Source organism: Scyliorhinus canicula, chromosome 14, assembly GCF_902713615.1.
Source record: "Scyliorhinus canicula chromosome 14, sScyCan1.1, whole genome shotgun sequence".
NCBI lineage: Eukaryota > Metazoa > Chordata > Chondrichthyes > Carcharhiniformes > Scyliorhinidae > Scyliorhinus > Scyliorhinus canicula.
In genome coordinates this window covers 47,919,168-47,946,739 of record NC_052159.1, presented here as the reverse complement: position 1 = coordinate 47,946,739, position 27,572 = coordinate 47,919,168, and the positions used below count along the sequence as shown (strand labels likewise).

The 27,572-nt window shown below is 48.1% G+C and overlaps 1 long non-coding RNA gene across 1 annotated transcript in view; it reads left to right on the top strand.

Moving 5' to 3' along the window:
* Positions 1-27,572, top strand: part of LOC119977276 — a 44,496-nt gene that overhangs the window by 5,726 nt on the left and 11,198 nt on the right. Inside the window, exon 2 of the long non-coding RNA XR_005463149.1 lies at positions 25,979-26,084. This is a non-coding gene — a long non-coding RNA (uncharacterized LOC119977276). The remainder of the gene's footprint in view (positions 1-25,978; positions 26,085-27,572) is intronic.

The following is a 27,572-nucleotide window of genomic DNA, read 5'->3' as shown; positions in this document are numbered from 1 at the left end:
AGGAGCCTCCACTGCTTCACTGGGCAAGGAATTCCATAGATTCACAACTCTTTGGGTGAAGAAGTTCCTCCTAAACTCAGTCCTAAATCTATTAACCCTTATTTTGAGGCTATATCCCCTAGTTCGGCTTTCACCACCCAGTGGAAACAATCTGCCCGCATCTATCCTATCTATTGCCTTCATAATTTTATATGTTTCTATAAGATCCCCCCTCATCCTTCTAAATTCCAATGAGTACAGTCCCAGTCTACTCAACCTCTCCTCGTAATCCAACCCCTTCAGCTCTGGGATTAACCTAGTGAATCTCCTCTGCACACCCTCCAGCGCCAGTACGTCCTTTCTCAGGTCAGGTCCTTTCCCCAATATTAGGGAAGTTAAAGTCTCCCATCACAACAACCCTGTTGCTTTTACTCCTTTCCAAAATCTGTCCACCTATCTGCTCCTCTATCTCCCGCTGGCTGTTGGGAGACCTGTAGTAAACCCCCAACATTGTGACTGCACCCTTCTTTTTCCTGATCTCTACCCATATAGCCTCACTGCCCTCTGAGGTGTCCTCCCGCATTACAGATGTGATATTCTCCCTAACCAGTAGCGCAACTCATCCACCCCTTTTAAATCCCCTTCTATCCCGCCTGAAACATCTAAATCCTGGAACATTTAGCTGCCAACCCTGTCCTTCCCTCAACCAGTTCTCTGTAATGGCAACAACATCATAGTTCCAAGTACTAATCCAAGCTCTAAATTCATCTGCCTTACCTGTTATACTTCTTGCATTAAAACTTCATTATGATTGATGTCAGGGCCACCGGATGGTAGTCATTGAGGCACATAGTTCTTCTTTGGTACTGGTATGATGGTAGTTTTCTTGAAGCAGGTGGGGACCTCGGAGCGGAGTAGGGAAAGTTAAAGATGTCCGCGAACACATCTGCTAGCTGGTCCGTGCAGGCTTTGAGTGCATGACCAGGGAGCCCGTCCAGACCCGTCGCCTTCCGAGGGTTCACTTTCAGGAAGGCCGATCTAACTTCGGAAGCTGTGACGGTGGGTATAGGTGTATTTTGGGCTGCTGGGGCACTTGAAAGTGGATCGATGGTTTCCTGCTCGAACCGAGCATAGAATGCATTGAGTTCACCGGGAAGGGTGCACAACTGCGGAGATATTGCTCGGCTTCACTTTGTTGTTGAAAATACAGAAAAATGTGTCATTTGAAAGATGGAAGTCTGGCAATATCTGGTCTGAGAGAAACCTGAGAGGATACAGGGAAAGGTCCCATGAAAGGTTAATAGCAGCTACAAAGAGCAGGATTATAAAATGCAAATTCTTTCTCACAAGCAGGCTCAGCAAACACAGGATTCTTGTACAGTAGTCCCCCGTTATACCGCGCTCCGCAATACCGCGGTTCGCGATATACCGCGGGGGGGCTTATGGACCCCAACTGTCAGTTGTGTCAATTTCAGCGGCCGGCTGATTATTTCAGTGAGAGCAGCTTCCCTCTCTGGATCAAAGTGAGCCGGCCGCTGAAATTGACACTGCCGGCTGCTCTCTCCCTCCAATCAGAAACATTAAAACTTAAAAGTTGGATTGGAGGGAGAGAGCAGCCGGCAGTGTCAATTTCAGCGGCCGGCTCACTTTGATCCGGAGAGGGAAGCTGCTCTCACTGAAACAATCAGCCGGCCGCTGAAATTGACACTGCCGAGGGGGGGCGGGTGTTGGGGGGGAGAAGAGGGGGGGCGGGTGTTGGGGGGGAGGAGAGGGGGGGCGGGTGTTGGGGGGGGAAGAAGAGGGGGAGCGGGTGTTGGGGGGGGAGAAGAGGGGGGGCGGGTGTTGGGGGGGAGAAGCGGGGGGGCGGGGTGTTGGGGGGAGAAGAGGGGGGCGGGTGTTGGGGGGGGAGAAGAGGGGGGGCGGGTGTTGGGGGGGGAGAAGAGGGGGGGAGAAGAGGGGGGGGCGGGTGTTGGGGGGGAGAAGAGGGGGGGCGGGTGTGGGGGACGGTGTGGGGGAGAGGAGGGGCGGGTGTTGGGGGAGAGAGGGGGGCCCTGCGGGTGTTGGGGGACGGGGGAGGAGAGGGGGGGGGAGGGGGCGAGCCGGAGGGTGTGGGGAGGGGGCGAGCCGGAGGGTGTGGGGGGACAGGGGGCGAGCTGGACGCTGTGGGGGCGAGCCGGAGGGTGTGGGGGGAGAGGGGGCGAGCCGGAGGGTGTGGGGGGAAGAGGGGGCGAGCCGGAGGGTGTGGGGGAGAGGGGGCGAGCCGGAGGGTGTTGGGGGGGAGAGGGGCGAGTCGGAGGGTGTGGGGGGAGAGGGGTCTAGTTGGAGGATGTGGGGGGAGAGGGGGCAAGCCGGAGGAAAAAAAAGAAATTGACACTGCCGGCTGCTCTCTCCCTCCAATCAGAAACATTAAAACTTAAAAGTTGGATTGGAGGGAGAGAGCAGCCGGCAGTGTCAATTTCAGCGGCCGGCTGATTTCAGTGAGAGCAGCTTCCCTCTCCGGATCAAAGTGAGCCGGCCGCTGAAATTTTAATTGGATCCACGATGGGGGTTTTAAATTTATTTAAAAATCTATGCTAGCGCTTCCCATTGTGAGTCAACGGGGGTCTGACCTCTCCCCCCCCCCCCCCCCCCCCCCCCCCCCCCCCCCCCGTAGACTCACAATGGGAAGCGCTAGCATAGATTTTTAAATAAATTTAAAACCCCCATCATGGATATCTGCGGCTCGGATACAACGCGGGTGGCTGTCTTGGACCCCAACACCCGCGTTATAAAGGGGGACTACTGTAGAAAAGCGAAAACAATGGCTCACACCTTAATTGAAAGTAACTATCTTAGGAAGCATCTGGAAAAGCATTGATGAGAGTTTCAATTGAATTAAGTGACGAATGTTTAAAACAGGCAGGTCTTTCAAGTCATAACCAAGTGAAATTTTAGCATACAGCTAAAAGCAAAGGTTTCACACCTTCATTGAAATTAACTCTCTTAGTAAACAGCTGGAAAGGAAAGGATGATGTTCAGTTGAATTTGGTGTCAATTCTAAGTGTGAAATTCTACTAACATCAAGTGAATTAAAGAACATTGGAGACAACCTGTCTACGAGAAACATCATTTAAAGTCAAAATCAAAGGCAAAGTTATGAGCTGGGGACAATTGGAAAAATAATACTATACAAATGACAGGAATTAAAAGTAACACCTCTATTGAAACCAAAGCATATTTTGAATATCACAAAGGAACTTTGAACATCACAAAGGACAATGTAATCAGATCTGAGGGCTGAGGCCATGCCCAAAATGAATACTTAGTTGTATTAGAATGTTTAGATCAAAGATACTTTTTAACAATCAAAGTGAAATAAGTTAATTGACAATAAGGTAATAAAAACTTGATAATTGTTAGAAAGAGAATATAAACCCAGGGAGCAGAAGCAGATCAGAGAGAACAGAACTCAGAGAGAGGAGAGACGCATATTCAGCTTTCACAGCTCAGTCATGGCAAATATGAGACAAGCAGCCGAGCTTAAACAGCTATACATCTAAGGAAGACTAGAATTTAAACAGGAGTCAGAGTCAGCTGAGAGATAGCTAGCAGAGCTAGCTCTCGTAGCTCAGTACATGGGATCGACAAGACACAGCAACTGAGCTAACCAGCGAATACATCTCAAAAAGACCAGACTTTAAAGAAGTTTGATTGTCAAGGTGGGCCTGAAGGTCCCTTCAACCAACCAGCAGGATCCAGAAGCAAGATCTTTTTACCTTTCTGTAAAGAAAGTGTTTGCAGCTTTTAAAAGAAAAAATATAACAATAAAATAACTTAATTTAACCTGAAAAAGTGGTTATTCCTAAAGTCTACTTTACTTACTTAGCAATGCAGGACCCAGGACATCGATGCTACTAAGTGGTAAGTAGATAAAATCTTCAGTGAAGGTATGGGTTATACCGGGGGATAACTTGAAAATATAGTTTGACCTGAATAGCACCCACTGAAGCCTGCATCGGAGTCAGGGAGTGAGAATCTCTGTTCACCATTTAGAATGTCGGCCCTTTTTGGTATAGGGGGAATTCTAAGAATAATGGTGAGTTTTCAAAATCAACTTTAGCCCATTATGTTGTTTAGGCCTTGCCACAACCAACGAGAGGCCGTGACGTTAGTCTGTGACTCTAGCTTGGTCTGATATTCTCTCTTGGCATCCCGGATGGCTTTGCAGAGGTCGTACCTGGATTTCTTGTATAGATCAGGGTCGCCTGACTTGAACCTCTCAGACCTGTCTTTTAGTAGGGAGTCAATCTCCCGATTAAGCCATGGTTTCCGTTTGGGGAACGTACGTACTGCTTTCTTTGGCACGCAATCGTCCACACATTTGCTGAAGTCTGACGGTGGTGGCATACTCATTTAGGCTAGTCGCTGAGTTGTTAAATATGGACCAATCCAGTCACGTAGGAGTTCTTCTGTTTCCTCGGACCAGCACTGCATGACCTTCTTAGCCGGGTTCTCCTGCTTAGGTTTCTACTTGTATGCCGGCAGAAGGAACACCAGCTTGTGGTCTGATTTCCCAAAGTGCGGTCAGGGGATGGAACGGTAGACGCCCTTGATTTTTGTGTAGCAGTGGTCAAGAGTGTTGTCATCCCAGTGGGACAGGAGATGTGCTGGTGGAATTTTGGCAGTACAGTCTTGAGGTTGGCCTTGTTGAAGTCCCCGGCCACGATGTACAAGGCCTCTGGGTGTCCTGGGGTGGGATGTAGACAGCTGTCATCATGGCTGAAGTGACTTCCACATGCTATATGGTCCGCCCACCCATGGAATCCACTTGGGTTGTGGAAGTGCTCACTTAACCATGATTGTCAATTCCCTATTAGCAATAACCTTCAGCCACATGCCAGAGGCTCGGTAGTGGGTGGGGGTTATGGGTGGTGCTAAAGAAAAGAGGGACTACGATATCCTACAATATCTGTGGCATTCTGGAACAGGTTAGCTGATTCTATACCTGATCTGCAGAGCATCTTAAAGAAATACAGTAGTGTATTTGAGGACATACTGAGGTCCATGCAAGGAGTACAGCTGGCATTTAAAATCAAACAAAACAGCCAGCATAAGAGTCTCAAGGCTAGAGCAGTACCCTATGCCTTACATGCAAACGTAGAACCTGAACGAATTATATTTTTGGAATGCAGAAGTCTTGGAACCCATCACGACTAGTAACTGGGCAACCCCTATTGTGCCTGTAATGACGCAGAATGGAACTAAATGCATTTGTGGAGATTTAAAAACCCTCAATCCGGTTTTATGCGTGGATCAATACCTGCTACCGTTGATTAAGAATTTGTTCGCCGGCCTAGCATGAGGACAGACGTTCAGCTTACCTGCGAATGAATGTTGCAGCTAAGTCTCAACACCTGCTCACCAAATTTTGACATATAAAGGCCTAGTCCACTATAAGAGATTACCTTTTATTATAACATCAGCACCTGCTTTGTTTCAGTGGTCCATGGACCAGATCTTAAGCAGTTTGCAGAGGGTACAATGTTACCATGACAACATACTGATCACCATTACCAACAAACAGGAACACTTGCATAACTTAGAAGCCACATTGAAATGCCTTCAGACTCAATAGTCTTCGTCTCAGGAAAGATAAGTGTGACTTCTTTCAAACGTCAATACAATATTTAGGTCCTGTAATCGATAACTCAGGTTCACACATCGCACTCAAGAAGATGGAGTGTGCCACGGATGCCCCACAAACAACGAACGTAACACAGTTATGATCATTCCTAGTGTTAATTAACTACTATGGGAAATTTGTTTCGATCAGCGCAGAGGTGACGGGTTGATGGGTCTTTTCTGTGCTCTAGACCTCTATGACTTACATGACCCTGCTTAAACCATTACATAATTTGTCGTGCATAAAACAAGCATGGCAATAGACACCAGAATGCAATAAAGCTTATCAGTCAGTTAAAGAGGCACTAAAGAAGTCAGAAGTGTTAGTATGTTTCAACCCGAAGTTGCCACTACAACGTGCCTGTGATGTCCCGCTATACAGAGTTGGGAGGTTGTGTCACACATACCACCTTCAGAGGAGGAAGACCAATAACTAAAATGTGCCGAATCGCCCAGTTGGAGAAGGAGACACTGAGTTTATTTTTGGTGTGAGAAAATGTCACCAATACCTCTATGGTCGTCACTTCACATTGTTGATGGACCACAGACCCTTAACAACTATTTTTGGGCCACATAAGGTCAGCAACCAGGTTTATTATCTGCACATTCTTACGAGATCAAATACCATCAGTCAGAGAGCCACACCAATGCCGATGTGCTGTTACGTTTGTATTTGCCTGCTGGTCAGGTACCACCCAATAGTGAAAATAACTTGTATTTTTCGCAAATAGAGTACGTCCCAATGACTGCAGCTTAGGCCCAACAACAGAGTAGAAATGATCCATGATGGAGAAAGTACTGGACATGATGTTAAAAGGGAGGATAGCATGAATGCATCCCGAATTAAAGCCATATGTTTTGAGAAAACTCAAATTGACAGTACAAGGCTGTTGTGGGCGATGAGGGTAATAATCATTCCAAACGTGCAACGGAGAATATTGGAACAATCAGATGAAGAACACCCAAGTATGTTTCAAATGAAGGAACTCGCAAGATGCTACTTTTGGTGGACAGAAATCAATGCTCAGATTGAGGAACAAGCAGGTTTCTGCTCGTCATGTGAGCGGCCTAACATGTCTAGGCAATGTCTATTGACTTTGCAGGTCTATATGAGGGGCGAATGTTCATGGTTGACATAGATGTGCACTCTAAATGACTGGCGGTGGTCCTAATGAAGTCAACAACTGTGGAACAAACCATTGAAAAGCTCGATGAGATTTTTGCCAGATTTGGGAAACCAGAATAAATTGTGAGTGATATCGATCCACAATTCACGACTCAGGTGTTTGAGGACTATCGAAAGATGAATGGTATCCAACACATAAAATCAGAACCTTACCAGCCATCCACAAATGCTTTAGCTGAAAGCTTTGTCAGGTCCTTGAAGCATGCACTGAAAGCTTTCAAGGGTCAAAGTTTATTAAACGGCCATCTAAACAGTTTCTTGGCGACCTATCGCAACATCAAACACGCAATTATTTGGAGTTCCCCAGCTTTACTGCTACTGAAGAGGGAGCTGAGAATTACATTTGATCTACTTTTACCACAGGAGTCATCCATGATTGTGGAAAGCAATCAACAGTCGCAAATAATAAGGGAAGGTAATCCCAAATAATGTTTATTCCGACAAGAAGAGCAAGGTTTGGCACGCATCTGTACCACCAGAGAGAAGTGGTGTCCTGCAACTGTACTGGCTCAAACTGGCCCTGTCTCCTATGTGTGACGGGGACTCCACACCGAGTAAGAATAATGAACTTTGGTTTATTTACAGTTACGTTAAATACAACTCCTGGTAGATCCCTACCGGGTCTCTCCATGGTTGATGCCTTATTAACGTACTTATATACATCATAACTGAATGGAGTTCCCCTGCCCCTCAGAGGGGGAGCTCGTACTCTGTGATAACCATGGAGAAGATAATCATTCTCACCCCATAAGTCCCGTGCATGATATTGCATGAAGTTCCCAAGTAAAGAAAGTATTTCCAGTTATTTTTTTTAATAAACATTTATTGAAGTATTTTTGGTCTTGTAACAACAACACAATAAACAATGTACATTAAACTATAAACAGTGCAAAAGCCATCTCCCTTCCTTACAGGTCCAGCTTTATTTCTCCCCTAATCTAAGCTAAACTAACCCCCCCCCCCCCCCCCCCCCCCCCTTCTGCTGACGATTCATTTTCCGCAAAGAAGTCGACGAACGGTTGCCACCTCCGGGTGAACCCTAACACTGACCCTCTCAAAGTGAACTTGATTTTCTCCATACAAAGAAAGCTAGCCATGTCCGATAGCCAGGTCTCCGACTTCGGGGGCTTTGAGTCCCTCCAAGCTAATAGTATCCGTCTCCGGGCTACCAGGGAAGCAAAGGCCAGAGCGTCTGCCTCTTTCTCCTCCTGGATTCCTGGGTCTTCCGACACCCCGACAATCGCCACCTCTGGACTCAGCGCCTTGTTTTTAACACCGTGGACATGACATCTGCAAACCCCTGCCAAAATCCCCTAAGCTTCGGACATGTCCAGAACATGTGGACATGGTTCGCTGGTTCTCCCGCACATTTTGCACACCTGTCTTCCACCCCAAAGAATCTGCTCATCCGGGCCACTGTCATGTGAGCCTGGTGAACAACCTTAAATTGTATCAGGCTGAGCCTGGCACATGTTGCGGACACGTTGACTCTACTCAACGCGCCTGCCCATAGACCATCCTCTATCTCTCCTCCCAGCTCCTCCTCCCACTTACGATTCAGCTCCTCGGTGTGCGCCTCCTCTGACTCCATAAGTTCCTTGTAAATGTCCGAGACTCTGCCTTCTGCTACCCACCCACTGGAAACTACCCTGTCGTGAATCCCCCTTAGCGGTAGGAACGGGAAGGTTGACACCTGTTTACGTAGAAAGTCCCGCACCTATAGGGGCAGCAGGGTAGCATGGTGGTTAGCATAAATGCTTCACAGCTCCAGGGTCCCAGGTTCGATTCCCGGCTGGGTCACTGTCTGTGTGGAGTCTGCACGTCCTCCCCCTGTGTGCGTGGGTTTCCTCCGGGTCCTCTGGTTTCCTCCCACAGTCCAAAGATGTGCGGGTTAGGTGGTTTGGCCATGCTAAATTGCCCGTAGTGTCCTAATAAAAATAAGGTTAAGGGGGGGGTTGTTGGGTTACGGGTATAGGGTGGATACGTGGGTTTGAGTAGGGTGATCATGGCTCGGCACAACATTGAGGGCTGAAGGGCCTGTTCTGTGCTGTACTGTTCTATGTTCTATGTTCTATAGATACCTGAATTCTTTTCCCCTCACCAACCCAAACTTCTCCTCCAGCGCCCTCACACTCGGAAAGTTCCCCTCTATAAACATATCCCCCATCCTCTCAATCTTTGCTCTCCGCCATATCTGGACCCCCCATCCATACTCCCCGGGGCAAACGGTGATTATTACAGATTGGGGACCAGACCGATGCTCCCACTGCTCCCACCTGTCTCCTCCATTGCCCCCAGACTCTCAGGGCAGCCACCACCATGGGGCTGCTGGAGTACCGTGCCGGCGGGAACGGCAGAGGCGCAGTTACCAATGCCCCCAAATTGGTGCCCTTGCATGAAGCCGCCTCCATACGCTCCCATGCCGACTCCTCCCCCACCACCTAACGCCTGATCATGGCTATATTCGCCGCCCAGTAATAGTTACTAAAATTTGCCAGCGCCCTCTCCCCAACTCCACTCAAGCATTACCTTCCTTACCCGCGGGGTCTTGCCCGTCCAAATTAAGCCAGTGATCACTTTGTTGACCCAATTAAAAAAGGACTGCGGAATAAAGATGGGGAGACACTGAAATACAAACAGTAATCTCGGGAGGACCGTCATCTTCACCGTCTGCACCCCCCCAGCTAGTGACAACAGAAGCGCATCCCCTCTCCGAAAATCGTCCTTCATTTGGTCTATTAGTCGGGCCAGATTTAATTTATGCAGCCGGTCTCATTCCCGTGCCACTTGGATGCCTAGGTATCTAAAGCTTCTCCCTACTAATCTAAATGGCAGCTCCCCAATCGCCTCTCAGGTCCCCTCGCCTGGACCGCAAACATCTCACTTTTCCCCATATTTAGCTTATACCCCGAAAACCGGCAAAATTCCACTGGAATCCTCATGATTTCTTCCATCCCCACGATTGGGTCCGATACATACAGAAGCAGGTCGTCTGCATAGAAAATGAAAATGAAAATCGCTTATTGTCACAAGTAGGTTTCAAATGAAGTTACTGTGAAAAGCCCCTAGTCACCACATTCCAGTGCCTGTTCGGGGAGGCTGGTACGGCAGGTACGAGGCTGGTAGAGCGAGACTCTGTGCTCGACACCCCCCCGGACCAGCCCTTTGAAGCTCTCAGAGCAATTGCCAATTGTTCTATAGCTAGCGCAAACAACAGTGGGGAGAGGGGGCATCTCTGTCTCGTCCCCCGGTGCAGTCTAAAATAGTCCGATGTTGTCCTATTCGTCCGTACGCTTGCCACAGGAGACTGATACAGCAACCTGACCCAGTCAATAAAGCCCCGCCCAAATCCGAACCATCGCAGTACCTCCCACAGCTAATCCCATTCTACCCGATCAAAAGCCTTTTCTGCATCCATTGCGATCACTACCTCCATCTCCCTATCTTCCTGGGGCATCATGATCATGTTTAACAACCTTCTTACATTGGCCACCAACTGTCTACCCTTAACAAGCCCTGTCTGGTCCTCCCCAATAACATCCGGAACACAATCCTCAATTCTGGAGGACAAAATTTTGGCCACAAATTTGGCATCCACATTCAACAGGAATATCGGCCTGTGGGACCCACACAGCTCTGAGTTCTTGTCCCGCTTCAGAATCAGCGAAATTGCGAACTGTGACATCGTCGGGGGCAGCACCCCTCTTTCCCTTGCCTCATTGGACATCCTCATCAACACCGGCCCCAATATCCCAGAGAACTTTTTATAAAACTCCACTAGGTTCCCGTCCGGCCTGGGGCTTTACCCGACTGCATGGCCTTCAGACCCTCCGCTATCTCTTCCAACCTGATCCGGGCCCCCAGCCCTTCTACCAGCTCCCCATCCACCTTTGGGAAATTCAGCCCCTCCAAGAAGTGCCTCATCCCCTCCGGCCCCGTGGGGGGTTCCGACCTGTACAGCCTTATGTAGAAATCCATAAACGCCTTATTCACCCCTGCTGAATCTCCAACCAGGTTCCCATCTCCGTCATTTACTTTCCCTATCTGCCTGGCTGCCTCCTTCTTTCTAAGCTGCTGTGCAAGCATTCTGCTGGCCTTCTCTCCATGCTCATCGATTGCCCCCCTCGCCTTTCTCAGCTGCTCCACCGCCCTCCCTGTGGTTAACAAGCCGAACTCCGCCTGTAGCCTCTGCAGTTCCCTTAAAAGCCCTGCCTCTGAGATCTCCACATACCTTCTATCGATCTGCAGTATCTCCTTTACCAGTTGGTCCATCTCTGCCCTGTCCACCTTCTCCCTATGGGCCCGTATCGAGATCAGCTCCCCTCTGACCACTGCCTTCAGTGCTTCCCAGACCACCGCTGCTGAAATTTCCCGTGTGTCGTTGACCTGCAGGTAGCTCTGAATACATTTCCTCAGCCGGTCGCACACCCCTTCATCCGCAAAAAGTCCCACATCTAACCTCCAGTGCGGGTGCTGGTTACTGTCTTTACTAACCTGCAGGTCAACCCAGTGCGGAGCATGGTCTGAGATTGTGATCGCCGAGTACCCCGTGTCCACCACCCCTGCCAGTAAGGCCCTCCTGAAACTAAAGAAATCAATCCGGGAGTACGCTTTATGCACATGTGTGTAGAAGGAGAACTCCTTCACCCCTGGCTGCACAAATTCCATGGAAAGTATTTCCATTTATAGAAAATAGGTTTTGGGGTTAGGTGGATGATGAGTAGCTTCAGAAACTATGCTATTCTGGAAATTAATTTGATTATTTGGTGATGTGGAAGTGAATTTCCCAGGGTTTAGGGGGACCAATTGTTTTTCCTGTTTTTAAAAATCCTTTCCTTAGGAGTTTGCATGGTTAAAGTTCTGTCTTACCATGTTTGGATGGGCTGTGCTTCATGAACTGGAAGATCTTCACCAATCTGTTTGTAAGACTTTTCAAGTGAAGACTATGATTAAAATCTAATTCCAATTATTTTGAATTATAAATCTATAACACAAGCCTACATGAGTAAAACTACCACAGATAATTGCTTAAGTTTCTTCAGAATGCAATTGAGCCAGATAAGATACACTTCAGAATCATTCAGGAAATTAAAGGAAATAAATGAAGCTGTAGTTAAACAGGAGAATAATGAATTACACCCTGATCACAAAACCTGCAAACTTGGAATCTGAAACCCAGTTAGCTTATGGAAGAATACAATCAAAAATTATTCCAAAAGCACAAAAAGGGTTGTCATGATTTTCTGAGGACCAATAAGGCTTTAAGAAGCAGTTAGCCTGTATTTAGAAACCCAATTAATTGACTAGAGTTCTTTGAGGAGACTAGGTTAGAAGTCTAAATGTAATAACTATCAAGCAGGAATGATAACCAACTTGCCGGCAATCTGATATTTGAATGCATCGTTATTGTAACAGATGAAAATGATACCCATAAATTTTGATTTAAATCTATGAATTGTACATTTGCATTTAATGCTCTGTAATTCTTTTAATCCATTCAAAAAAAAGCATCCTAACAATAACTTGTATATGAATGATAGGTGGTTGTTTCATTTTATTTTTAAAAGAGATAAATTACATTGAATTACATAGAATTTACAGTGCAGAAGGAGGCCATTCAGCCCATCGAGTCTGCACCGGCTCCCGGAAAGGGCACACTACTCAAGGTTAACACCTCCACCCTATCCCCATAACCCAGCAACCCCACCCAACACTAAGGGCAATTTTGGACACTAAGGGGAATTTATCATGGCCAATCCACCTAGCCCGCACATCTTTGGACTGTGGGAGGAAACCGGAGCACCCGGAGGAAACCCACGCACACACGGGGAGGATGTGCAGACTCCACACAGACAGTGACCCAAGCCGGGAATCGAACCTGGGACCCTGGAGCTGTGAAGCGATTGTGCTAACCACAATGCTACCGTGCTGCCCAAATCTAATAAATAAATAAATCTAATCTAATAGTACTAAATTGTAGTTTAATCTCTTGATTTAAGAGTCAAACCCAATTAATCTGACGTCTACCCTTGCCCAAAGATGAATTCCAAAATTAATCCCACAAAATATGGAAACATGATAATTGTACACTCTAGTTCTGGTGCATCATATCCACTTTCTCAATTCATTCTTCAGTACTGTCCCGCAACATAATTCACCATCAATTGTCTGTCTTCTTGATATAAGAAATTCATGTTGAAGAAAATGTTGCTTGCCAGCAACTTTGATTATCATACACTGTGAAAACAGTTATGTTTGTTATTCAAAGTAACTTGTGTTCCTTTTCAACTTGTGAATTATGAAAGTTTTCTGATTACAAACATTCTCTTTTCACCTACAATACTGAAACTGAAAATCGCTTATTGTCACGAGTAGGCTTCAATGAAGTTACTGTGAAAAGCCCCTAGTCGCCACATTCCGGCGCCTGTCCGGGGAGGCTGGTACGGGAATAGCAGCTGAATGTATCAAAGTTTCTAAATTCTGAAATAGTAAACCCTGGAAACTGTAAGTCTTGGTTATACAGCCATATAAAGTGTACAAAAACACCTGCAAAAATGACAATGTGGATGAAATATGAATTTTTAAGCTGACTTTGTTAATAGGCCCGTGCAGATAGAAATCCAAAAGCTGACAAAAGCCCAAGAGGTTCAAGTCTCTCTTTTGCAATGTAAATCCTGTGATTTTATAGTCAGTTGAACAGCAATAGCTGTTCTGACTCAAGCAATCTTTCCTAAAGAAAGCCCAAACTTCATTTTGCTGAATGGTTTAAACCCTGACATTTAAGTTGAAAGGTAAAGACTATTAGGTCCAGTTAATTGTCATCTGCTGCCCCTCTATAGGTGCTGACCTTTTAGTCTACTCCCGTTCTTGCCTCATTGATGATGAATTGCTCAAGAATTGTGAGAAATCATGAGGGTTTTGCCTACAGATTGACCCTCTGTCATCTGCAGTCAGAGGAAGGAAAATAATAAAGAGGTTAATAGTCAGGCAAAGGGTGCATTTGGTTTTGATTCAGTTGGTATTAAAGGTACAGTAGCTGCTTTCACAAAGAGAAAGACTAAATTTAGTGGATTCCCAGACTAAGTGGTTTTACAGATGCATATTATGTATTTTTAAAGTAAATTTAATTAAAGGTTTCAAATTGAAGTAATTAAAGATGGTTTGATCAATATTAAAAAGGCTTTGAAAACTCTGGTGTATAAGGAAGCTGGTATATCCTTAAAGATGGTTTGATCAATATTAACAAGGCTTTGAAAACTCTGGTTTATAAGGAAGCTGGTATATCCTTAAAGATGGTTTGATCAATATTAACAAGGCTTTGAAAACTCTGGTGTATAAGGAAGCTGGTATATCCTTAAAGATGGTTTGATGAATATTAACAAGGCTTTGAAAGCTCTGGTGTATAAGAAAGCTGGTATATCTTTAAAGATGGTTTGATCAATATTAACAAAGCTTTGAAAACTCTGGTGTATAAGGAAGCTGGTATATCCTTAAAGATGGTTTGATCAATATTAACAAAGCTTTGAAAGCTCTGGTGTATAAGGAAGCTGGTATATCCTTAAAGATGGTTTGATCAATATTAACAAGGCTTTGAAAGCTCTGGTGTATAAGGAAGCTGGTATATCCTTAAAGATGGAGTGCAGCGTTTGGGAAAGAAGAGACAATTTTTGTTTTCAAAATGACATCATGAGAAAGCCTTTGTTGACCTTTTAGCAATGATTGGTTGTGACGTCCGGTGGCAGCCATGGAGTGAGTGGTTGCGTATTTGGTAGCTCTCCTTGTGGTGGACCTTTGAGACCTGGGGCGGGATTCTCCCTTCTGGGGACTAAGTCCCCACACCCGCCGGAAAACGGGCGAAACTCCCTCCAGACTTTTTCCTCGAACGTCCGGGATGATTCTCCATTTTCCTGGGGGCTAGCAGAGCCCCAGCATGCGCCCAGCAGCTCTGGCTGCCAGCAGGGCCCTGCTAGCCAGACCGTGCATGCGCACGGCGACAGCAAGCGGGTCCAAGCAAGTGCACAGCGGCCCACCTCAGCGCGGGCACCACTGACATGGCGGAGCCACACAGCGGGCCCGCGTGGAGGAAGGTAGGTCCCTCCCAGATCACGCTGACTCACCAATCGTGGCCCCCAATCGAGGGCCTGCCCACCCCTGAGGCCCAGCCCGGAGTCAGATACCCCGCGCCCCCCACCAGGACCGCCACTGCGGCCGAGGGTCCCAGCTCCCGTCGGCTGGTACCACATGTAAACCACGCTGGGGTTCGGTGGGTGTTTGGTCGATTGACTGCGGAGAATCGCCTAGGGGGCCTGTTCCAATGGCCCCCGACCAGCGCCGCGTCGATTATGCGCGCAGGACTGGCAGGTCCACGGAGAATCGCGGAAGCACCGTCGTGCCGGATTTCCAGCGTAAACGGCTATTCTCCGCCCCCGGGCCGGGAGCGATTCCTGTGCAGAGGGTCGGATAATCCCGCCCCCCTTTTCCCCCAATTTATGGGGGATTTGATCGGCAAAATAGGAGATTGGTGAGGCAGAGGAGAAGAATCCCCCACCAGTGTATGGATTCATGGACCAGAAGTGTTCTGAAAAGGAGATATTGGTGGGCAAAGAAGGGAGTGGAATCTGCAGCACAGAAAAACATGGCGGAGGCTCAGGGACTGGGATTGCCGGCCCAGTGGTCAACGGATCAGCTGGTGGAATTCCTCCAGGAGAGCTTTGCCTAGCAAAGACAAGAGAACCTGGACCCGATTAAGACGGGGATTGACCAGATGGAGCAAAGATTGGAAGCCCAGGGCCAGGCGATCCAGAAGGTGGAAGAGGCGGTGGCTGAGCACGAGGACCAGCTAACCGCGATGACGGCGGAGATGGAGCTGATGAGGGACCCCATAAAAGGCTGCAGGAGAAGGTGGAGGATCTGGAGAACAAGTCCCAGAGACAGAACCTGAGGATTGTTGGCCTCCCGGAGGGCAGCGAGGGATCAGACGCAGGGGCATATGTGGCGGATATGTTTGAGAAGCTGCTGGGGGAAGGTGCGTTTTCTCGGCCCTTGGAGGTGGACAGGGCGCATAGAGCGCTTACGAGGAAGCCGCGGATGAATGAGCCGCCGAGGGCGATGGTGGTATGAATGCACCAGTTCCTGGAACAGAAACAGATCTTGATGTGGGCCAGACAGACGAGGAGCTGCAAATGGGAAGATAACGAACTGCGCATTTACCAGGATGTGGGTGCAGAACTGGCCAAAAGAAGGGAGAGCTTCAATAAAGTTAAATCGTCTCTCTTCAAGAAGGGGGTGAAGTTCGGCATGTTGTACCCAGCTCGTTTGTGGGTCACTTACAAGGGTCAAGAATTTTATTTCGGATCGCCTGATGAAGCGATTAACTTAATTAAGGACAGGGGACTGGCAGGTGATGGAGGACATTGAGCTTGGGGGCGAGTAATTCTGTACCTATGCTGCTAAATTTCTTTTCTCTTTGGGTTCTGTGTGTATTGTTTTTGCACCAATCTTTGGACCTTTGCTCAGTTTGTGTGCGGGTTAACTTTGTTTTTATTGGGGGATGATGGGTGGAATTTCCTTCTTTGTGTTTGTTGGGGATTGTTATGTTTTGCACATGTATGTTCGAGCAGGGGGGAGGGAGATTAGTTGGGTGTAGGATGCTTGGCGCTATGGGTGGGGCCTACCAGGCTGACTGGGCGGGCTAGCTCACGGAAGTGCAGTGGGGGCGGGCAGGTGATAGTTTGTTGTGGGGGTTGAGATTGCTATTTTGTTATTAGGGGGGGGGGAAGGGAGGGGGAATTGTTCAGCAGACAGGGGAGGGACTGGCGCTTGGAGACAAATTGGAGGTCGATGATGGTGGACACCCGAGGGCGGGCCTGAGAAGGCGCGGGACGCGGGCTGGAAGCTGGCCTAAGAAGGGTGATGGTTGAACGGCAGGGTGGGGAGTGGCGGCCTCCCCCGACCACGCTGACAGGCTGATAACATGGAATGTGAGAGGGCTGAATGGGCCGGTCAAGAGGGCTCACATTTATGCGCATTTGAAGAGTTTGAAGGCAGACTTGGCAATGCTACGGGAGACACAGCTGAGGGTAGTGGATCAGACTAGGCTGAAGAATTAGTGGGTTGGGCAGGTATTTCATTCGGGGCTAGACTCTAAAACTAGGGGGTTGCCACCTTGATCAATAAGCAGGTGTCATTTGAGGGAGTAGAGTGGTGGACTTGGGGGTAGGTGCGTTATAGTCAGTGGGAAGCAGGAGGGGATGACGCTGGTATGAGTGAATATTTATGCACCAAACTGGGACGATGCAGAGTTTATGAGGCAGGTGTTGGGGAAAATTCCAGATCTGGACTCGCATAGGTTGGTCATGAGAGGTCTTTAATACGGTCATTGAACCGAGGTTGGATTGGTTGAGTTCAAGGACAGGGAGGGTGCCAGCTGCGGCGAAGGAACTAAAAGGGTTTATGGAGCAGATGGGAGGGGTAGATCCGTGGAGGTTCAGACGGCCAAGAGCGAAGCAGTTTTTTTCTCTCCCATGTTCACAAAGTGTACTCCTGGATTGATTTTAAAATTTTGAACAGGGCTTTGCTGGCGGAGGTGGTAGATGCCGTGTATTCGGCACTTGTTGTGTCGGACCGTGCCCCACACTGGGTGGATTTACAGGTGAGCAATGAGGAGGGTCAACGCCCGGAGTGGAGATTGGATGTAGGACTGTTAGCGGATGAGGCGATGTGCGGGCGAGTGAGGGAGGCCATCCAGAATTAGTTGGAGAGAAATGACACGGGGGAGGTTTCGGCAGCAACGGTGTGGGAGGTAATGAAGGCAGTAGTTAGGGGGAAGCTGATTTTGATACGGGGTCATAGGGAGAAGGTGGAGTGGGCAGAGATGGATAGGCTGGTGAGGGAGATGCTCCAGGGGGACAGAAGGTCTCTGAAGCTCCGGAGTCAGGACTGTTGAAGGAGTGGCAGAAGCTGCAGATGGAGTTTGGTCTGATATCCACAGGGAAGGCGGTGGGACAGTTGAGGAAGGCACGAGGGGTGATATCTGAGTATGGTGAGAAGGCCAGTAGGGTAGTGGGTGCCTGGAACTCGCTGCCGGAGGAGGTGGTGGAAGCAGGGACGATAGTGACATTTAAGGGGCATCTTGACAAATACATGAATAGGATGGGAATAGAGGGATATGGACCCAGGAAGTGTAGAAGATTTTAGTTTAGACGGGCAGCATGGTCGGCACAGGCTTGGAGGGCTGAAGGGCCTGTTCCTGTGCTGTACTTTTCTTTGTTCTTTGTTCTTTGATGCTAGAACACCAGCTCAGGAAAAGGGAGGCGGCCAGCGAGGTAGGAAGAGTGAAGGACAGAGGGGGGAACATTGTCTTGGACCCAGCGGGGGTGAACAGGTGTTCAAGGAGTTTTACAGTCGGTTGTATGAGTCAGAGCCCCTAGCTGGGGTGGAGGGGATGAGGCAGTTTTTGGAAGGATTGGAGTTTCCGAAGGTGGAGGAAGGGTTGGTGGAGGGGTTGGGAGCCCCGATCGGGACTGTGGAAGTAGTAGAGGATTGGAGGTAATACAGTCAGGTAAGGCTCTGGGACTGGACGGCCACCCGGTGGAATTATACAAGAAGGTTTCTGGAATGTTGGGCCTGCTGCTGGTGAGGTCATTTAATGAGGCAAGGAAGCGGGATGTTCTTCCCCCAACAATGTCACAGGCTTCAAACTCATTGATCCTGACGCGGGAGAAGGACCCAGAACAATGCATACAGACCAATCTCCCTATTGAATGGCGATGCCAAACTGCTGGCCAAAATTCTGGCCTCAATGATAGAGGACTGTGTTCCGGGGGTGATAGGGGAGGACCAGGCTCTTGAAAGTAATCATGATGCCCTCCGAGGGGAGGGAGGTGCAGGTGGTGGTCACTATGGACGCGGAGAAGGCCTTCGACCGGGTGGAGTGGAATTATCTGTGGGAGCTCCTGGGATGGTTTGTGTTTGGGCAGGGCTTATTGACTGGGTGTGGTTGCTGGACCAGGCACCAGTGGCGAGTGTGCGGATGAACCGGGTGAGTTTGGACTACTTTAGACTGCACCGGGAGACAAGGCAGGGATGTCCCCTCTCCCCACTTTTGTTTGCCTTGGCCACAGAGCCATTGGCGATGGTGCTGAGAGCATCAAAGGACTGGAATGGGCTAGACCGGGGTGGGGGGGGGTGGAAAACAGAGTCTCGTTATATGCAGATGACCTACTCCTGTATATTTCTGACCCATAGGGGGGATGGGGGAGATTATGCGGCTCTTAGGGGAATTTGGCCGGTTCCTGGGGTATAAATTGAACATGGGTAAGAGTGAGGTTTTTGTGATCCAGGCGAGGGGGCAGGAGAGGACACTGGGGGAGTTGCTGTTTAAAGTGGTGGGAGGGAGTTTTTGTTATTTGGGAATTCAGGTGGCACGGGGATGGGAGCAGCTGCATAAATTAAATCTGGCCCGGTTAGTTGAACAATTGAAAGAGGACTTTCGGAGGTGGGACATGCTCCCTCTGTCACTGGCGGGGAGGGTACAGACCGTAAAAATGACGGTTCACCCGAGATTTCTTTTGTTTTCCAATGCCTCCCTATTTTTATACCAGAGGCCTTTTTTATGCAGATTAATGTGGTGATCTCTGGGATTGTGTGGTCGGGTAAAACACCGCGAGTAAAAGAAGTGCTGCTGGAGCGGAGCCGAGGTGGGGGAGGGTTGTCATTGCCGAACTTTAGGAACTACTACTGGGTGGCAAATATAGCCATGATCAGGAAGTGGGTAGTGGGGGAGGGGTCGGTGTGGAAGCGGGTAGAGGCGACATCATGTAGGGGAACACGTTTGGGGGCATTGGTAATGGCACCCCTGCCGTTCTCGCTGGCCCGGTACTCCACAAGCCCAGTGGTAGTGGCAGCCCTTAGTGTTTGCGGGTACTGGCAGAAGAATATGGGAGTGGAGGGAGCGTCGGTGTGGGGTCCAATTTGTGGTAATAACTGGTTTGTCCCGAGGAGGTTGGATGGGGGGTTTCGGAGGTGGCAGAGAGCAGGGGTTGAGAGGCTAATAGCTAATGCCCTCCATACCAGGCAACATCCTGGTAAATCTCTTCTGCACCCTCTCTAAAGCCTCCACATCTTTATGGTAGTGTAGCGACCAGAATTGAACACTATACTCCAAGTGTGGCCTAACTAAGGTTCTATACAGCTGCAACATGACTTGTCAATTTGTATACTCAATGCCCCAGCCAATGAAGGCAAGCATGCCGTACGCCTTCTTGACTACCTTCTCCACCTATGTTGCCCCTTTCAGTGACCTGTGGACCTTTACACCTAGATCTCTTTGACTGTCAATACTCTTGAGGGTTCTACTATTCACTGCATATTCCCTACCTGTATTAGACCTTCCAAAATGCATGACCTCATATTTGTCGGATTAAACTCCATCTGCCATCTCGCCGCCCAAGTCTCTAAACGATCTAAATCCTGCTGTATCCTCTAACAGTCCTCATCGCTATCCGCAATTCCACCAACCTTTGTGTCGTCCGCAAAATTACTAATCAGACCAGTTGCATTTTCCTCCAAATCATTAATATATACTATGAACAGTAAAGGTCCCAGCACTGAACCCTGCGGAACACCACGAGTCACAGCCCTCCAATCAGAAAAGCACCCTTCCATAGTTACTCTCTGCCTTCTATGACCTAGCCAGTTCTAAATCCATCTTGCCAGCTCACCTCTGATCCCGTGTGACTTCACCTTTTGTACCAGTCTGCCATGAGGGACCTTGTCAAAGGCCTTACTGAAGTCCATATAGATAACATCCACTTCCCTACCTGCATCAATCATCTTTGTGACCTCCTTGAAAAACTCTATCAAGTTAGTGAGACACGACCTCCCCTTCACAAACCCGTGCTGCCTCTTGCTAATACGACCACTTGCTTCCAAATGGGATTAGATCCTGTCTTGAAGAATTCTGTGATAAGATCAGCTCTGTTATTCCAGTAGAGTCACGGTGATATTATGCAAGGGCCATAAATATTGAAGTTAAATCTACAAGTTATTTTATAGTAGTAGTAATTCAAATGGTTGAAATGCCTCTTACTTAGCAGATCCAAGTGACATCTGCTGCTACATCCCTTTATATTTAAATGTGATTAGCTTTCTCCTAAAGGACCTAACAAGTTATAATGCCTCAAAAGTACAATAGGCTAAAAAAAAGTTTTGTTTTCCTTTCCTAATAAAGTGAAACCCACAGTAGGTAATAATAATAATTATTATTATTTTACTGTCATGAGTCTTTTTACATTAACACTGCAATGAATTTACTGTGAAAATACCCCCCTCGTCGCCACATTCCGGCGCCTGTTCGGGTACACAGAGGGAGAATTCAGAATGTTCAAATTACCTAACAGCATGTCTTTCGGGACTTGTATTAATATTTTGAAACATCAGGCAGAAGAATCCCATTCAAAATCTTAAATTAATAAACAATGACTAAAATGTAGGGCAGCACGGTAGCATAGTGATTAGCACAATTGCTTCACAGCTCCAGGGTCCCAGGTTCAATTCCCAGTTTGGGTCACTGTCTGTGCGGAGTCTGCACATTCTCCCCGTGTGTGTGTGGGTTTCCTCCGGGTGCTCCGGTTTCCTCCCACAGTCCAAAGATGTGCAGGTTAGGTGGACTGGCCATGCTAAATTGCCCTTAGTGCCCAAAATTGCCTTTAGTGTTGGGTGGGGTTACTGGATTATGGGGATAGGGTGGAGGTGTGGGTTTGGGTAGGGTGCTCTTTCCAAGAGCCGGTGCAGACTCAATGGACCGAATGGCCTCCTTCTGCACTGTAAATTCTATGAATTCTATGTATCCCAGAATCATAATATCAGAAAAATTGTATTTTGAATTGTAGTGGCCTCATCCATATTTATTGTATGCACATTTAAAAATAAATCATTTCCCATTTACTTCCTTTGTTTCAGCCTATTGTATGACAGGGAAATGTGATTTTATCTTGTATTTTCTCTCATTAAACTCTGTGAACCTTCCTGAAATACTTGAACTTGGTTCAGGTGTAAATTTCCTGACCTAAGTTCATCTTGGAATCCTTTTTTCTGATTTATCATAGAATTTACAGTGCAGAAGGAGGCCATTTTGCCCATCGAGTCTGCACCGGCCCTTAGAAAGAGCACCCTACCTATGCCCACACCTCCATCCTATCCGTACACCTCCACCCTATCCCCGTAACCCCACCTAACCTTTTTTGGACACTATGGGCAATTTAGCATGGCCAATTGACCTAACCTGCACGTCTTTGGATTGTGAGAGGAAACTGGAGCACTCGGAGGAAACCCACGCAAACATGGTGAGAACGTGCAGACTGCACACAGACAGTGACCTGAATCGACCGGGAATCGAACCTTGGACCCTGGAACTGTGAAGCAACAGTGCCACCCACTGTGCTACTGTGCTGCCCATATGTGTAAATTGTTTCCCAACAGTGCATCCAGTTTTTTGAGCAAGCTCTTCCAGACAGCCATAAAGACTATTATTATTCACTGCTTCCTCATAATCTCCACCATGCCTTCAGAAGTTGCATACGTTTTGATCAAAAAGACTTTGGCAGTCGGGAATTGTACTGTGGCAAACATTTTATAATGAGAGTATTCTGGCTGTTGTTAGAAGCTGCAAATGAAGTGACATGCTGACCTTCAACTCATAGAGAGAGACCATTTAGGTCATGTTTTCATGCTGATAGGGAATTATTATACAGATACTAGTGTTTCTGAACAGGCAATTTTCCTATTACCATAGTACAGCTAGAGCCCTGCTGGCAAAATGCCACAGTTGATTTTCATTGCTGCTGCGATTCTGATACAATATCTGGCCGCTAGAGGAGGTTGTAAGTGCATCAATGCTCATGTTGATGATATTATCATTTTGGTTTATATTATCAACACTCATTTGCAGAAGAGAGGAAATCTAAATGTTCATGAGCATAAAACATTTGTCGAAATAGTTTGCATATTACTATATGTCCTCATCCACATCAGGAAAATATTAACAATAGAGAATCTCACCCGTCCCTTCTGTTCAGGGTGTTCATTTTCTTCCATTTTATGTCAAAATCCACAATGTGGTAAATTAGAAAAATGCAGCCAGCTATTTTTTCACATCAAACTGCCTCTTTTTTTTTCATGATATGCCCTATTATCAGTAGTTATGCTGTGAAATATCCCTTTGTCTCTTGCAAATGAAGTATTTGAACATTTTTTTAAATGACTCAATATTTTGAAACATCAGGCAGAAGAATCCCATTCGAAATCTTACATTTTGCCATTGTTTATTAATTTATCTAAGAGGCATTATATCAGTAAAATGGTATTTTGAATTGTAGTGGCCTCATCCATATTTATTGTATGCACATTTAAAAATAAATCATTTCCCATTTACTTCCTTTGTTTCAGCCTATGGTGTGACAGGGAAATGTGATTTTATCTTGTACTTTCTCTCATTAAACTCTGTGAACCTTCCTGAAATACTTGAACTTGATTCAGGTGCAAATTTCCTGACCACAGTTCATCTTGGAATCTTTTTTTCTGATATTTGTCAACTAAATGCCACTCACACAGATTTTCCTTCCAATCCCATTGCCATTTTCACTTAATTGATTCTTACTTATTTCTGTGACTGACTTGCCCATTTCTTGTTACTCTTTCAATAATTTGCAGCATTAACTTTCTGCATGTTAAGTTCCACCCTTCTCTCTACCGAGCCAAGTGATATTTTTCCATATACGTCACAGTTTAAATCCTGAACTGGTGCAGGATTTTCGAATTTAAGAAATGAAGCATGACCGATTCCAAGGTATTTAATGACCTGAGAGTCGGGTCTGAGGCCCAATAGGTGACCGAGATAGCAAGGGGTGGATGGACATCAGGCAAGTGGGACCACTTGTAGCTGCCGCTTGTGCATGGGCTAAAAATGACCAAGGCAGACGGAGCCCTAGTTGGCAGCTGGGTTAGGTTAGGGAAAGGTTCTTTATGAAAGTGTCATTGTTGTTCAGCAGTTTATTTTTGTCCAGACACGTCAGCAGAGTCAGCAACTGAGGTTGCAGACCAGCAAAGAGGCTACAAGTGCCCCACTTCGTTTAGATTGATTAGCCTATAGTTGCTGGGTTAGTTGCTGGTTTTTTTCAAAGTTACCAGCTTTGACAAAGAGTCATCCCAACTCGAAACGTTAGCTCTCTTTTCTCTCCGCAGATGCTGTCAGACCGACTGAGATTGTCCAGTATTTTCTGTTTCTGTTTTAGATTCCGCATCCATTTGACACCTTGTCCATTTCACACTTAACCTGGTTAGTGGGATACGCAGGATGCACCGGTCCAACGGGATGATCCACTCAAGATCCATTGTCATTCAGGACAATCTTGTTTGACCAGCCATCAGATTATCACTGTGTTTGAGAATCAAACTCCTAGATTTCAACAATAAAAAACCTCAGTCTGCTGAGAAACATCAGCCTTAAAAAACCCTTGCTTCAACACCAAAATGTTGAAACTATCTTGGAAACTGGAGGTTTGCCTCAAGGGAGACTGGAGACCACAGATCACAGACTGATATAATTATAAGCTTTAGAAGTAAATTACCTTCACCTATATCTAGTCTTTGTGTGTGAGAGAGGGAGTATGAGATGAGTGTATGAGTCGTCGTGTATACATTTGTAAGAATAAATAAGCTTCTTTAAAACTCACAAAAGCTGAAATTATTTAATTGACTTACAGGTACCATTGAAGGAACCTTGAATTTGGTTCCCCATCTTTCCTTCCCACTAGCAGTATTTGCAAGTTGAGAGATGCGGGTGTGAGGTTTACAGCTGTGCTATGTGTGTGAGCACGTGAATGTCAGTGAAGCACACGGATGTCAGGTATAAGTCCTCATTGATAGAGCTTGTTAGTAGGTGAGTGATGTGTGTTTAGTGATTTGAGCAATGTTTGAAGTTAGTGGTGAGTTTGGTAGAAGACAGTCTTTGCAAATGTACTAACTTGACCATTCATTTTTGCACCATTTTATCCAGCTCCTTGGGACATGATTCATGGTATCGACCTCCATGGCAATCTGCTCCCACTGCTTTGTTAGGGTGGGAGTTTCCAGCCCTTCCCACTGGCGGATCCTGCCGAAGTCGACCCTCGTAGCAAGTTCCTGGCGGTGGGGTGGGAAAGCCACGCAAAAGCCCGTAGACTTTGACGGGACCGAAAGATCACACCGTCGGCCAATTGTGCACTGCATCCACTAGGCTGGGGTGGGGGGGGGGGGGGGGGGGGGGGGGGGAAGTCCTGACCTTAGTGTGCATCTGGAGGGCCTACTGGTCCCTTTTGGCTATGTGACATTGCTTTTCCTTTCCACCTACTCTAGCAAGGGACGTGATCTACCGGCCTCGTTATGTTCTTACGCAAGCAAAATGAGGCTGGTGAATAATGGGAGAGGCCAAAAACAAGAAGCACGGCAGGGACCAAGCAGTTTGCGATGCAACTGGCCCTCTCCCGTAGGCAAAATCAGGATCTTGCCATACGTGGCGAGAAACCAATTATCACAACTTAGTCCCAATTTCATACAATTAACGAGAGCCACCCCATATCCAATGGCCCCCTGTCATTCAGCTCCCCCTCCTCCAGCAAGTGCTCATGCTGGCGCCGATTAGTACTCCTTTTGAAAAATGTGAACTGGCGGAAGGGCTTCCATGGGGAGCTGAGGAGGGGAGTAGCCATCTTTGCTCACAGGCAAAGAGCCCGGAGGCGCTGGGATTGCTGCCCCGGTGCTTGGCGGAAGGTGGGGGACCCTCGGCTGAGGGTGGGGGACCCTCCACAGGGGTGGGCCACCATGGGAGGGTGGGGGGGGCACTGGGGGGAAACCGCTCATGGCAACACCATGCCAACCCCTGGATCTAGGGGCAATGCTTGTCCCTGCCCGTCTGTGCCACCGACCACCCATAACCCCCACAGACTGCTGAAGCCTTTGGCCATGCAGCTGAAGGCTATAGCCTCCAGGGAATTGACAATCGTGGTTAAGTGAGCACTTTGCAAAAGCAAGTGGATTCCTGTGAGTGGGCGGGCTACATAGCATGTGGGAGTTATTGTCTAGCATCCCAATCAGACAGTGATACTTTTATTACAGTGTACCTGGACATTGCAGGAGGCAAAACCATACATGCAGCAGGCAACATCCAAACTCCCAGGGGATGGGACACAGCTCCGGAGACATGTCCACAGCCGGAGGGTGGGTGAGTGCTACGGGGAGAGGGCCAGCGCCCGGTCCGGTTGACGTTGTAAGTGGGTGTCCGGGGTACAGGATCTGAGGCTCGGTGAGGGTGGCCTGCTGCGGTCGGATATGCGTGGGCAGGGTGTTCCGGGTAGGGGGGTGGAGGGTATCAGTGGGGGAATGGAGGGTCCTGAGGTGGGAGCCACCACCGTTTGTCAGTCTAACACCCTCTCCCAAAGCCTTACAGATATTGAACACTATGGCAAGGATGTTGGATGTAGAGGTTGCCCTAGTGGTGCTGCTGCTGGGTGATGTGGCCAGACGCTGGAGACGGCGGCAGCAGTAGCAGCATCTGCAGATGCTCGAGGTGGCGGACCATATGCCAGCCCCGCTCCCCTAAAGACCCAGCTACTCATCAGGCTAGGGAGGAACCCAGAGGGGGGGTCCCGTGATGGCCCAGGTGTACAGGCATCGCTGGTCCTTTGAATAAATGGCAGACAGCACGTGCCCCAGGAGTCTCCGCCTCAACATGAAGACGGTGCAACACCTGTGCCATGTCATCGCAGACGTGGCACCAGGTTGAGGAGGACACCCGCTCCCGGGGGGCATTAAGGTCACCGCAACTCTGAATAGTTACGCCTCGGAATTATTCCAGGGCTCTAGCGGGGACTTGTGTGGTACCTCACAGGCCACATCCCACAGATGCATCTGGCCCAGAGGATAATAGATCCCATGCACGTTACCCTACACTCACCGGGCCATCTGAGGTGCCCCATTTTAACAAAAAGAGGTTCCACTCCCTCATCATATGCGACCACAAGATGAAGTTAATGCACGTGTGTGGGCACGCTTCCAAGGGAGCGTGCATGACAGCTACATCCTGGGGCAGTTGGTCATCCACTGACCTCTTCAAGGAGCACCCCAGGATGGGTGGCTGGCTCTTGGGGGATAAGGGGTATCTGCTGAGGACCTGAATAATGAGGGCAGTATGGAAGCCAGAAACCGAAGTGGAGACCCGATACAATGTCCATGAAGCCACCCGGGGCTCTCATTGAGTGGTGCATTGAACTCCTCAAGGTGAGGTTCCGATGCCTGTACTCTGGTGGTGTACACCAGTACACTGCCGGAGGGTCCCCCACTTTGTGGTGGTTTGCTGTGTACTCCACAACCTCGCACAGCAGCGGAGTGATGAGCTTGAGTTTGGTGACAAGGAATATGTGGCCACCTCTGAGGAGGAGAGGGATGAGGAGAAGGAGGTCTAGAATGATGAGATGGCGCCGGACCAGCAGGGGCTGGAGGACGAGGCCAGGGAGGAACCTGAGGCCCAGCCGGAGGCTGCAGGACAGACAGCAGTGGTGAGGGTCCGGCAAGCCCGGAGAGCCAGGGAGGCCCTCATAGTCACCCGCTTCTCCTAGGACGTGGCCTGGTCCATCAACGCAACCTTACCCACCCACCACCCCCATCTCCTACCCTACCAGGGTCTGTGTCACAACATTTTAGGGTGCTGGCA